We start from the raw sequence: 12,379 nt of genomic DNA on the forward strand, positions 1-12,379 counted from the left end.
CCTTATATGAACATGTCCATTAAACTGATATGACAAATTCAAAGCTTTCCTATGCAAAACCAACCACACCTCACCTATCATCACACAGGCCTGACTCACCTTACACCTTGATGCTGACTGATACAGCAGTCTGGACAGAGAGTATCCCTGTGGAATTCTAAGATCTGAACCGTTTGGAAACAACCCTCATGAGCAATTTCAGATCTTCCAGCCAGTCACTATGTTTTTCCTGTGGCTAGAAGGAAGTTAATTCGTGGTGATCTGACCATTGCTCTATCTGGAACCATCAGATAAGAGAAAAAAGAGCAGGAGAGGAAGTAGAAAAGCAGGACAAAGGAGGGAGGGAAGAAAATATGGAAGAATTAGAATATGAGAGGCAGATTCACACGAAGAAGATTAACAGTTGCTCTGTTAATTCAATGAAAGTCAACTCATAACTCCTGTTAGGTTTTAGGATTAGCTGGGGACAAACTGTTCCCAACTCCATTATTTATCACAGCATAGACAGTTCATCTGAAGGAAAAACTAATTCTCATCACAGACTGGGAGTCTTGATCTGAAGAGCACCTATTATACCTCAGACAAAGCATAAACTGCTCTTATATGTGATAAAATACGTGAAGAGAAGCATGGTAGGTTCACCTTTATGAAGGTGAACACTCACTGCAGAGTAACTGTCCATTTGCCATGTTAATACTACCTATGTTTCAATTGCATACAAGGATGCTAAAGCTGTATCAGGCTTTGTATCAGGCAATGTAAAGCTTACCTAGTTTAACACTTGCTGCAAAAAGCAGCAAGATATTATTACAAATGGTAAACACATTGGGATGCATTCCAAGGAAAAACAAAGTCGTGATTAATAGACTAATTGTGGTGTGTCTAGTCAAGAATTAGCATCTCCCCATTTCATTTGAGTTTTAAACACAGAACACTGATTTTTATTAACCTCTATTCAGCCTGATTAAAAGTGACTTCTCCTCAGAGAGTTCGCCATTTGGAATGATCGACTCCTATTGACTTGTCAAAAATTATGATTTCCTTAACTTCTCATTTAAGTTACACAAAAGAATGAAACGAAATGTTTTCTGAATATTCCTTTTTCAAGCAGAGATATAATCAGCTGTATAGATACATTTCTGGAAAAGAATGAAAGGAATTAGAAACAATCAGGGACTAATTGTGCCTCTAGGAGTAAAAGAAAATGGAGTACTGGAAGCAATAAAACACAAATACACAGAGTGCATTACAGCAGCAAAGAGAAAGGCTGCCAACACAGAATAAATTAGAGCCATCAAGTCAGAGGAAATTGAAAGGGTTTTAACAAATCATGAAAAGAATGAAACTGAAGACAACGCAGGACTTTTAATAAATGAGGAGACCACTGAAATAAATGAAGCGCATCTAATGGCTGAGATACCACATTGCTTTATAGAAATCTCTTCTGTAAGGCAAGTCATCAAGTGCTAGAGAAATGTAATGCATTGTACTGACTGTAGGTGAGAGGACTTCTAAAAGCAACCTTATGTAATTAAAACTATAAAACTCAAACTATAGGAGAAATAAAAAGTAAATAATACCAGAAGTTAATTTGTTTTGTCAAAATGGTGATTATTATCAGTAAAGCCAGCTCCAGTTACTAACTAAACAATGGAACTGAATCATCCCCTATGTAGAAGGTAAAGTAAGCTGTCAACTAGAAACATCACAGATATAGATGACTGGATATAGCTTATAATCACTCTGAACATAGCTTTTAAAAAAGTGAAGGTAAATCAGGAAGAGGAACTTCTGAAAGTTACGGAATGAAATACTTTGGGCTCTCAGCTTGTTTGTGCATTATAATATTGTGTGAAGCTGCTGTAAATCAGCAGTCTAGACAAGAGAAATCAAAAGATTAATAGCAATGTTCATAAGGGATTTGCCAGACTGTTTCACCTTTCAAAAGTCCATCAACAAAAAGCAAGAAAAGAATATTGATAAAAATTTCTGCTTATTGAGCTGAGAACATCTATCAGGAAATGCAAGTATTAAATCTACACTTAAATGCTTGCTTTACTATAGGAAGCATTAACCTGACATTCATGACAATCATGACTTATTCTGCCCACCTTGCATTTTTATGAGTTGCCAAGTAAAAAAAAAAAAAACAAAAAAACAAAAAAACCAACAATTGAAACTACCAGAAGAATATTAATTAGGAAGTGTTGGTAATAACAGAAAGAACAAGAATAGCAAGGCAGAAGACAAACAGCACAAAGGCAAGAGAGAAAAAAAATCCAGATCAGAAATTTCAAGTGTCTTCCAGAAGTCTGATTTGTCACAGATGAACTGTTGCTGAGTCACCTGAACTTAAAGGTGAGTAGAAGGTACTAAAAGTGTTCCTATCAACACTTCTAGTATCCTTTAACTTGACTTCACTATTTAAAAATCCCTCAGATCTGATCCAGGTGTTCTAGACCTAGTAATGATAGTGTCTGTCAGTTGGTAAGCCTGCCCGAGGTTTCTACAGTAGACTGGCAGAGCAAAGAGTGAAATGCAGGTAAGGCAGCAGCAGCAAGTATAACTAGATCTTGTCACTGATTCACGTACACATTATTATCTGAGTCAAATTACATTCTATGAATTTCCTCACATGTGCAATGAGACAGAGGTATAGTAATACAAGAAAGGCTTTCAGAGATTGTTTGAGAATTGGTACATGTAGAAGACTTTTTGAACACTGTCTTAACAGTACTATATAGACCTGAAGACCTGTAACCATCTGCCCAGTCTGTAACACAAACTCTGCTTCCAGTATGGGGATTCTTGTTTGGACTTAGCTGCCTGTTTAACTATTGTCACTAGTACACTACTCAAGTCTCTTCATTTATTCACCAGTGTTCAGGGAGAATATGGAAATCGACACAGTTCAAATATTACCCTTTTGTTTTAGTTCATATAAATTACGCCATAAGATTCTATTTATTCTCTCCCTAATGTGATTTTTTTCAGGAACCAAACAAAAAATAGTAGCTTTCAGACCTTCTGCAGTCACAAACACAGCACCTCCCCTAAGCAGCAACACAGGAAGAAAAAATAAAAAAGTGCATTTCAACTTCAGAATAGCAGGAACACAAGCAAAGGTGAACATGACCTATTTACTCCATGAAAATTATATTACTTCACTCATAATCCCCATTAATACTGACAAAAAGTCAAAGACCTCTCTTCCTCCACAGCTCCAATAATATGAGGAAAAACAACATTTTTACCTTAGTATCAAAGTAAACCACTCCTGAATGATGCATTTATTTTATTGAGAAATCAAAATATTTTGCAGGTATTTATGCAAAATTTCCCTCTGCTTTACAGAGAGAGCGTGTGAAATAAACCTCTTGTGACTTGTTTAGCAGCTTTACATTAGAGAAACATCAGGACTAATACATGGCTGTGTAATTCTTCACTGTGTGATCTTAACCAAGCAGGGTCTAACTCCAAAGCAGGTCTTTCTTTGAGCAAAAGACTGGAGCAAATACCTTCCAAATGTTTCTTCCAACCTTCTGTGGTTGTGATATGCTCCATCTCTCTCAGCTTTCTAACCTGAGCACACAAATCATCACACACATTTCTAACCCCAGACACACTATATTGCTAGGCTCTGCACAAAGTCAGCAGCTAAAAAGTAAATTTCATAGGACATAGGATTTTAAATAGCAATAACTAGCCCCGCACATTTAAGGAAAACATCATCCATGGAACAACAACTGAAAACTACTACAGTTTTTAAAGAAGGCATTAACATATTGCCATCCTCCACAGCGCACAACATGAAATTTTTCTCAATTAGAAGAACCCACTGACTTCACTACATGTAAATAAGGGAACCCTATTAGCAGAAAAGGGAGTTCTTCAACAATAAGGATAAAATACCTAAGTTTAAATCCTAGCTTTCCCAGAAAAATTCTAAACTTCTCCACAAGCTCTGAAAGGGGGAGATCTACCCAAGCTGCAATTTTGTTTGGATGTCAGCCAGCATCCAGGCAAAGAGGTTTGTTTACACTCCTCTGAGAAAACAACTTGAAAGCACAGAAAATTTTAGTTGAGAAGCAGGACAGAACGGATCTATTTTAAAAAGACAAATGACGTTGTACCACTTGTCTTGATTGAATGATTTGAATACGTTTATAGGCAACCAGCAATGACATGAAAATTCAAGAATGAATTGACATGTAATTCAACTCAAACTTAACAAAACAGTACACAGGGTGGCTGATACTAGTGACTTTATGATAGAACATCACATTAAGTGGTTTTTGTTCCAGCTGCAAATTCACAATTTTTTTTTCGAAGCCAGCCTCAACCAGTTAACCTAACAAGTATTTTATATATATATATAATTATATATATATTATATATATATAATTCAGCTGTGTTTTTATAATTATCTCATTTTCCTTTTCACAAGGACAACATATCTGAAGAGTCTAAAACTGTCTGGGGTTTTGCTGATTATGCTTAGCATCAGCATTGTTTTACTGCTGCTTTCTCTGCAACATTTGCAAGAGGTACTCAAATCCCTGCAACTGTAGATTTTTATTGTTTCAGTTGCCCTACCTTCATCCACTTCCAGACACTTTATAAAACTTAACGTAAACTGTCATTTCTAGTTGCTCACCACAATACATTTCCTAGGAACCAGATACTTGCTTCTCAAAATCTTTGGGGTCTTGGCATTCTTTTACCCAATCATTACAAGAAGGAGGAGCAGCAAAGCAAAATATAGCCTACTTGGATGTAATAGCAGCAGGAGAAAAAAAAGGAAGGAAAAGTATCTGCCTACCTTAGAAATGCCAGTGTGGTACTTGGGTAAGCAGAGGTCTCCGGACAAGACACTCATATCCACTGCCAATGCTTCAGTGAGGTCTGGCAAGGGGTGCACCCTGGCTCCACCCTTTCCGCTCATTCAGGTACATTGCATGCACCTGAGCTCCCCTGGGTTGGCCCTGCCTCCCCACCAGGTGCTCAATCACTGGTTCAAGATGTGACCTAGTTATTTTCCAGGCACTGCTATTTTAGTAGTGCTTGCTTCTTTCCTTCTATTTTCTCCTAGGGGTTCTAAAAGTTGCTTAACCACAAAACCCCACCACAAAACCCCCTCCTAGTAAAATTAGAAAGAAGTTTAAAATCTGTGGAGTAATTCCCCATTTAGAGCTGAAAATGAATTGTAGGTTATCATGCCTTTTACCTATGATCTTGCAAACCAGAGTGCATTTGACTAAGCAGTTACCATCACCTACCATTTCCTGTCTGTAACATATTCCCACCCCATAGCAATCCAGACAAGAAAATCCCCAGTACCATTCAAGTGTCACAGTTTAGAGCCTGCTGCTGTTGATAAATTCACCAGCAAAGACAATAGCTCAGCTAGTACCTTCCGGACAGAGCAGAGGAAGCTAGGAAGCCAACAGGGGAGGTAATTGTCTCCAGAGACATGGGGAAGTAGAAGCTTAAGTTGACAGAGGTAGAACTGATACAAATGCTCTGGAAGATACATTCTAGACAGAAAACATGTTCCTTTGCTTAAAATAAGCAACAAGAGGAAGAAGAAATCATGCTTCCTAACATGACAAAAAACACATAATCAACTAAAGAACTAATGCACATTGCATCCACTAGTCTCAGAAATTAAGTTCTTTTCACATGTGGTCCTTGAATGTAACAATACTAAAATTTAGTTCCTGCAAGTATTATTTTGGAAATTTTTACATTTATTAAATAAATACACTTAGAAATTCTCACATCATTTTGTAAAGTTTTACGTTTATTAAATAAATAACTCAGAACTCTCCACATTCTCAGATTATCCACAAGATGGCAGTGCTTGCATCATACGAAGTAGTCTGACCTAAATGACTGTCAGTACAACCTATCTTTTCCCGACTCCGTACGCAGCTCTCAGATGGTACGTTCCTCATATCCAGGCAAAATCCTCGCCATTATTCAACTGGCTCAGCATTATTTAACATGCTGTAATATTGCATTTTATGGACTAATAGTCAGGTGACAGCAAGCTTGGAGAAACTATTGCAGTTTTGACTCCTCTGTGAGTGTACCAGCCCCTGAATCTGACTACAAAACAATTAAAGAATTACAGTCTTCAGCTCTGTGCAAAAAGTAATGCAAGGGCTGCTAAATGGGTTTGTTTATCTCCTCCAGACAGCTGGCCAGGTGTCCAAGAACCACCCAACATCTCAGCCTAAATGGGGATGAACTGTAATAATAAAGTTATCACCCTGTATATGCCTATGTAGCAAAATAAAGTCACAGTTGTGCAGGTGCTACAATGCACATACTAGTTTTATATAGCTATTACAGTGAACAGCAGTAATGAATACAGAAAAGCACATGCTTTCAACTTACGTACAAACTCCTTACACATCTTTAGATTCTATTTATCTTGCTCCTGTCACTCATGTTAATATTAAACGTATACAGAACTCCTGCACAGCCTACAGTTGTATTCGCATTTAGCTGCACAGATTTTCAGTATTCATTAAATTATGCTTTATGTGTTACGAAAAAGCAAGGAACTATCATTGGTACAGATATGAGAGCAAAACACGAAGAATATTTCTGCTATTGTGAAACTATCACTACTCTGTAGATAGATAGGTAAGTAACAGAAAATAAAATCAAATGCTACCATTTTCAGCCCTAACTTTTCAAAGATCTCCCTTTAAAAAAATGTATCAATCAAGCAAGAACCAGAACATCACCTTTTATCTGCAAAAGCTTTCACGTAAGATATATCCTACAACCACACAGCAATATCTCATTATCCTGGCTTTATCCACACCATATTCTTAAAATAGACATTTAAAGGCCAAACAACATTACCTACAATTTAGGAGGTTACTAAGTCTCTGAGAATTTCCTGTTCTACAGTAGATGAGTATCACAGAAATAAAAATTCTATCGTGTCCACAGCACAATTCTTTTCCTGCTATTCAAAACAACACAAGCAAGTCAGCATGCTATATAATAGTTCAATTTTAAATATATATGATAAATTCAAACTAGAAATATTTTCATAATATGGTAACAGCAGATTCTCATGATTAATTTGTTAGTAAGAGACCAGACAATGGAAGAGAAAACCAGATGGAATATCCTTCAACATATGTAGATTTTTACACCAATTGAATATATGCCATATCGTAGCTAGTACAAACCTAGCTCACATTAATCCATAAATCTGCATATGAAAGGCTAAAACAATGAAATAGAGCAGTTACTGATTTGCATTTGGACTTTGAATGAACTTGTATGCTTATACTCTTTTCACCCCTATATGTCTTGGTAAATTAGAATTCCTCTTATGTAAGAGCAGAATTACAACCAGCACAATTTAAACTACTTTGGCATATGTCCTTGCTAAGCAGTTTAATAGCTTAATCTTCTGTTATCTGCTCTGGCTAACTACTAGTTTCCAGGTGTTACTATTTTCTGTTCTATAAGGTAGTAAGCATGCTGAAACAGTATCTCTTTTTATTTTTTTCTTTAAGAATTAACCTTCCTAGAATTTCTCTACACAGGATTTAAAACTAACCCTGACCTTTCTACATTAAAAACAAACAAACAAAAAAACCAGCTCAGAATTGTTACTTTTTTTTCCCAAACTCATACCTCAGTAAATACACTGAAGACTACAACAGCTCAAGGTTACTTCATGCCTGTAGTCAAGCTTGCTCTTATGTCAGCAGCTTGCTTCTCCTGCCCTTCAGCTAGGAATATAATAGAATTATTCCTGATCGATTCACAGCTGACCTTGAAATCATTTAGTTCAAGACTTTGGCTTCTCAAAACTAATAGTTCATTTTATTTCTTACTCCTTCTAAAGCAGCGTAGATCATTACCACTTCCAGAAGAAATGTCATTATCTTTGCAGCAAATTTTTCACTGTCTTTCACAAAATTTTTCACTGCCCATTTACACTACAAGAACTTAAAAAAAAAAAAAAAAACAAAAAACAAAAAAGAAAAAAACCCTACCAGATTTTCCTCAGTTATCTCTCATGATTTCTTGATTTAATTGCTAAACCAAACTCTTCTCATCTGTGTCAGAATGAGTGAAACTAAAGACAATGGTAAACTGTCAACATTTAAACCCTAAAGGAACATACTATTGTATCACTAAGTCCAAAAGTTCAGTTTGGCATAACACCGGTGGTAAGCTTTGTTTATGCTGGCTTCAACATTTGCAAGATGTGATTCTGCTCCACTGTAAATGGCTTTGCTGGTAGCATACAGTTAGATACATGAATTTGTTGTCAATGATGCAAAGAATGCGAAGGTGTACAAGCTGAAGTATCACAGGTACAGAAAAACCATGTAAAAATTGTAGGCATATTTCACAGAACGATATCTGGTTTCCTTCTAGAAATTAAGGCAAGATTCTTATAAAATGAAAGCCAACTGACTATCTTATTTTCTGTACAGGAACTGCTGTCACTGTCCAGACTTCAGAACAGACATAATACATTTAACTAAAACTTCTGTACTACTTCTTGCAATTCAAAACAAAATAGCAACATGATATTCTCCCATATATCTGACAGCCCACACAATAACATCTACACCATAACTACCAGAGCAGTCGCATAAACTTCGACATTCAGGAGTGGGTTTGGCTTCTCAGCTTCAAAATAACACTTCTCTTTAGATGCAGAAGTTCTCTAACAAAGGCTGCAAGGGCTCTAAGCTGAAACTAGTCTCCAGTAAGGTACACACAAGCATATGTTAAGATGAAAAGTGTGGAATCACTGTACTATGAAGATACCACTCACTCAGTCTCCCTCCATAACCATCAAGGTGATAAAAATAATGTTAGAAGGTTATCGTCAATGATTTTCTCAACCCTTCTTGCTTGTTTCCATTACTGTATTATTAGAGTGGAAGTCAAGCTTAACCAGTTATGGCACTGTGACCCAGAACTTCTGCAACTAAGCAAGAAAGGTAAGGCCCATACAGAGACTTCCAAACTGAGAAGCGCACATATGCAATCATGCTAACCCTACACATAAGAACACATACTAGCAAGTGATTTGCCTCCTCTCAATCAATAACTGCAGCTTCATTCATCATAATAATTTATTTTACACTCAACCATTGTGTGCTTGGAAGGACGATCCTTCATCTTTTTTTTTTTTTTCCCCCAAACGAAGTACCCCACCTGCTACTCCCAACTACATTTGCCTTTCTCACAGCTGTATCTTGTTAGCAGCTCAGAAAATACTCCTAATCAACAGTTTATTCCACTTTCTTCATTTTTGTTACTTTCAAGTGATGCATTCACATCTTGAAGTAAAATGTAATCATTAAATACATGACTTCATAATTCTACATTTTGTCCCACTTCTCCAACCTTCAAGGTACTCAAGGCATCATCGTTACTTGCATTGATTATGTCTTTGAAAACCCTCAAGAGTTAAAAAAAAAATACTCTGGAGAATGAACCTGAGAAGTATAATTCCTAATTCTATTAGTTATTAAAACACATAGATTCAGTAAAGGCTGTTTTTTTACTCACTCTGTCGTTCTTGATGCCAGTTCCTCATTACGCCTCTGTCTCCTACAAGAAAGAAAGATATTTTTACTCACTGTACCACAAGGCAAAAAAGCTTACAGCCCTTTTTCCTGCCACTCTGATCTTAAATTTGATCAAAATAATTAACTCCAGCTTGATGGGTTTTTTTATTTTTATTTTTATTTTATTTTTTCCAAATGGCACTAATTGCTTCTCTTCTGAACATGAAAGAGGTTGTGTGCTTAATGTAACAGATTTGGCAACTGTTGCAAAATAGATATTTTTCCATGTTGGTTTCCTCCTCTAGTTTCCACAACAGATCAGATAAAGGTGAGTAACAAGCTTCAGACTTCTTCACTGAAGTAGCTACCCCAGCTCAATTAATTTTTCATTTTTAAGTACACTGATAATTCATTACAACAAATAAGTGTTAATATCTTTGAAAAACTTATCCGAATCCTTGTTATTCATTATTTGTTCTCTGAAATAACACATATCGTCCAAACTAGCCACACTGACATTTCTCTTAAAGACACAAAATTTAGATGTCTTACATTAAACAACAACAGATGGTATTACAATTATTAGCAATTCTACAAAAAAAGATGATAGTGTTAAAAGCAATACAGTGATAGATATGTTTTAGGACTCCCAATAACTTCTTACAAATGGTCTATACAAATAAATAAGGGAAAGTATAATATATGTTCCTTTGCCTGTAAGCCATGTGTTATCTTCTCTTGAAATTAACTATTTCAATGTTGCTGTTTTTTTTTTGTTTTTTGTTTTTTTTTTTAAAAAAGGAAAATTACATTCAGGCCCTTATCTTGGAACCTATGACACATTTAACTCACATGAACCATACCAAAGTCTTCTTGACTCTCCTATGCAAACTGAATTTAACATTTTTTTGAATTGGTGAATTTGTACCTTCAATATAATAATTCCTACTTTGATACTTCTAAAGGAATTAACATTCTCAGGCATATAATCTGTAGAGTCTAAAGCTCTAATCTTCTATAAGAATAATGATTGATAAGAAAGGTACAGTTATTCCAAGAATAACAATACCTCAAGAATGAATGATAAGCTCGTTAGTTATCATGTCAGAAGATTTCCTTTAATTAAAAAAAAAAAAAGTCCAATTATTCATGTTACATTTTTGCTGGTAAGTGAACCGCTAATTTATGAACACAATTTGTAAAAATATAAGACGACAACTGGATTGCATAACTGTATAGCTCAGTTCTACATAGGGCTGTGTATCACACATGGTAATTTATTCATAATTTACTGAGATAGCCAATGTTACTCAGCTCCAAACTGTATTGTTTTGGAGTTCTGTCCCTCACCACTGAAAGCCTTTCCAAAGATCTACTTAAGTACAGATGACTCTTTAATGAAAGCAAAGTGGCAAGGAAATGGCAAAAGCATACTTATGAATATAAGCACCATTCCCACACGGAGATGACAGAGCTTATTAAAAATCCAAATGTCATCTGCAGAGAACCAAAATGGAAGAAAACAAGTGGAGAAACATGCCTTGGGTGTCACCAAGAGTTTCTTTAGCAGTTATACACTTGAGAATAATTTACCTCTGTGTAGAGAGCTTTTTTATACAAGAGTAGTTGAGTCTCACAAGCTAGAAATCAACCTCTCTTATAGCTTTAATTGACTAAAGAAATAAAAATCCTTTTCCCCTAATCCACCTCCATCTACAAAGTGAAGAAGTCAGAGCAAGTCCTGAACATAACATACATCATCAGCCAACAAAACAACCCAAAACCTATATAATGTCTAATCCGATTAAGAAATTCTTCAACACTAATTCAATCATAGCTAATATATTAAGTTCACACCTACATTTCACTTACTACTCCACGTGAATCCTCTATGCACACTTGAGCATTGTGCCACAGAAATTAGTTCACCACCTGAGCCTCACCAATGCACCAACAATAGTTAGCAGCTGGGAGGGCAAAGGTCTGTAAAGAGAGCAAGTCAAATAATCCTGCCCTTTGTTGCCTGCTTCAGGGCATACTGGAAAAAGTTGGTGCAAGTAACACCCAGCTGAGGTTTAAGCTGAGTAATTTGATTGGTTCTGCAAAAATGAAACATGCCCATGTAATCTGATGCCATTAGACCATATTTGGAAAGCTGCAGCCTCACAGCTGACACCAATCCACTTCGGAGCAAAGTTGCACAAGTGGGATTTGATTAAGAGGTCTAGAAGCCACACACCAGAAGCAGTCTGTTTGCCTCTATGCAGGAACCAAAAAACATTTTTTAACCTCTACAGAATGTCTTCCTACTAAACGCAGTTCTGTCTTAAGCATAAAAAGATCTTTCTTAAACTTATCTATTATGTTCCCAATCTAATTTTTGCATAGAACATCTCCATGTGCAACAGAGAATCTAACTGATTGCCTCCTTCTGACACGTACTGAGTAAGCAGCATGGAAATGAACATACAAATGGTTGTATGGGTCTTAGACAAAAGAATGGAAATCGTGATCAGCTGTAACAATCTCTCAAAACTAGAATTTCTCAAAGCAAGAAAAAGACCTGAAAAAAAGACACAAAAACTTGTGCTCAGGTGTAAATGCTTTTTGTTTGTTTTTAAATATTGTGTTAAGAAAGCATATTCTGTGTTACTTGAAAATGTTTATAAAAAGGTGAAACTGAATGTTTACAAAAAGGTGAAACTGAAGCCACTTCAATGCACCTGCAGGCCATGTCTGCCTGTAGAAAACTTGAGCAATCTAGGGAGTGCATAAACGTTACCTGGGGAACATGTGGGCTACAGCCAGTG

General features: G+C 36.2%; 1 protein-coding gene across 1 annotated transcript in view; it reads right to left on the reverse strand.

Moving 5' to 3' along the window:
• Positions 1-11,622, reverse strand: part of IQCM (IQ motif containing M) — a 172,686-nt gene extending 161,064 nt beyond the window's left edge. The window contains exons 1-2 of the mRNA XM_048942656.1: positions 11,431-11,622; positions 9,571-9,612 (exon numbers count right to left, since the gene is read on the reverse strand). The gene's annotated coding sequence lies outside the window, so the exon portion shown is untranslated. The remainder of the gene's footprint in view (positions 1-9,570; positions 9,613-11,430) is intronic.
• Between the last annotated feature and the right edge of the window lie 757 nt (positions 11,623-12,379).

Source organism: Lagopus muta, chromosome 4 (genome assembly GCF_023343835.1).
Source record: "Lagopus muta isolate bLagMut1 chromosome 4, bLagMut1 primary, whole genome shotgun sequence".
Lineage (NCBI taxonomy): Eukaryota > Metazoa > Chordata > Aves > Galliformes > Phasianidae > Lagopus > Lagopus muta.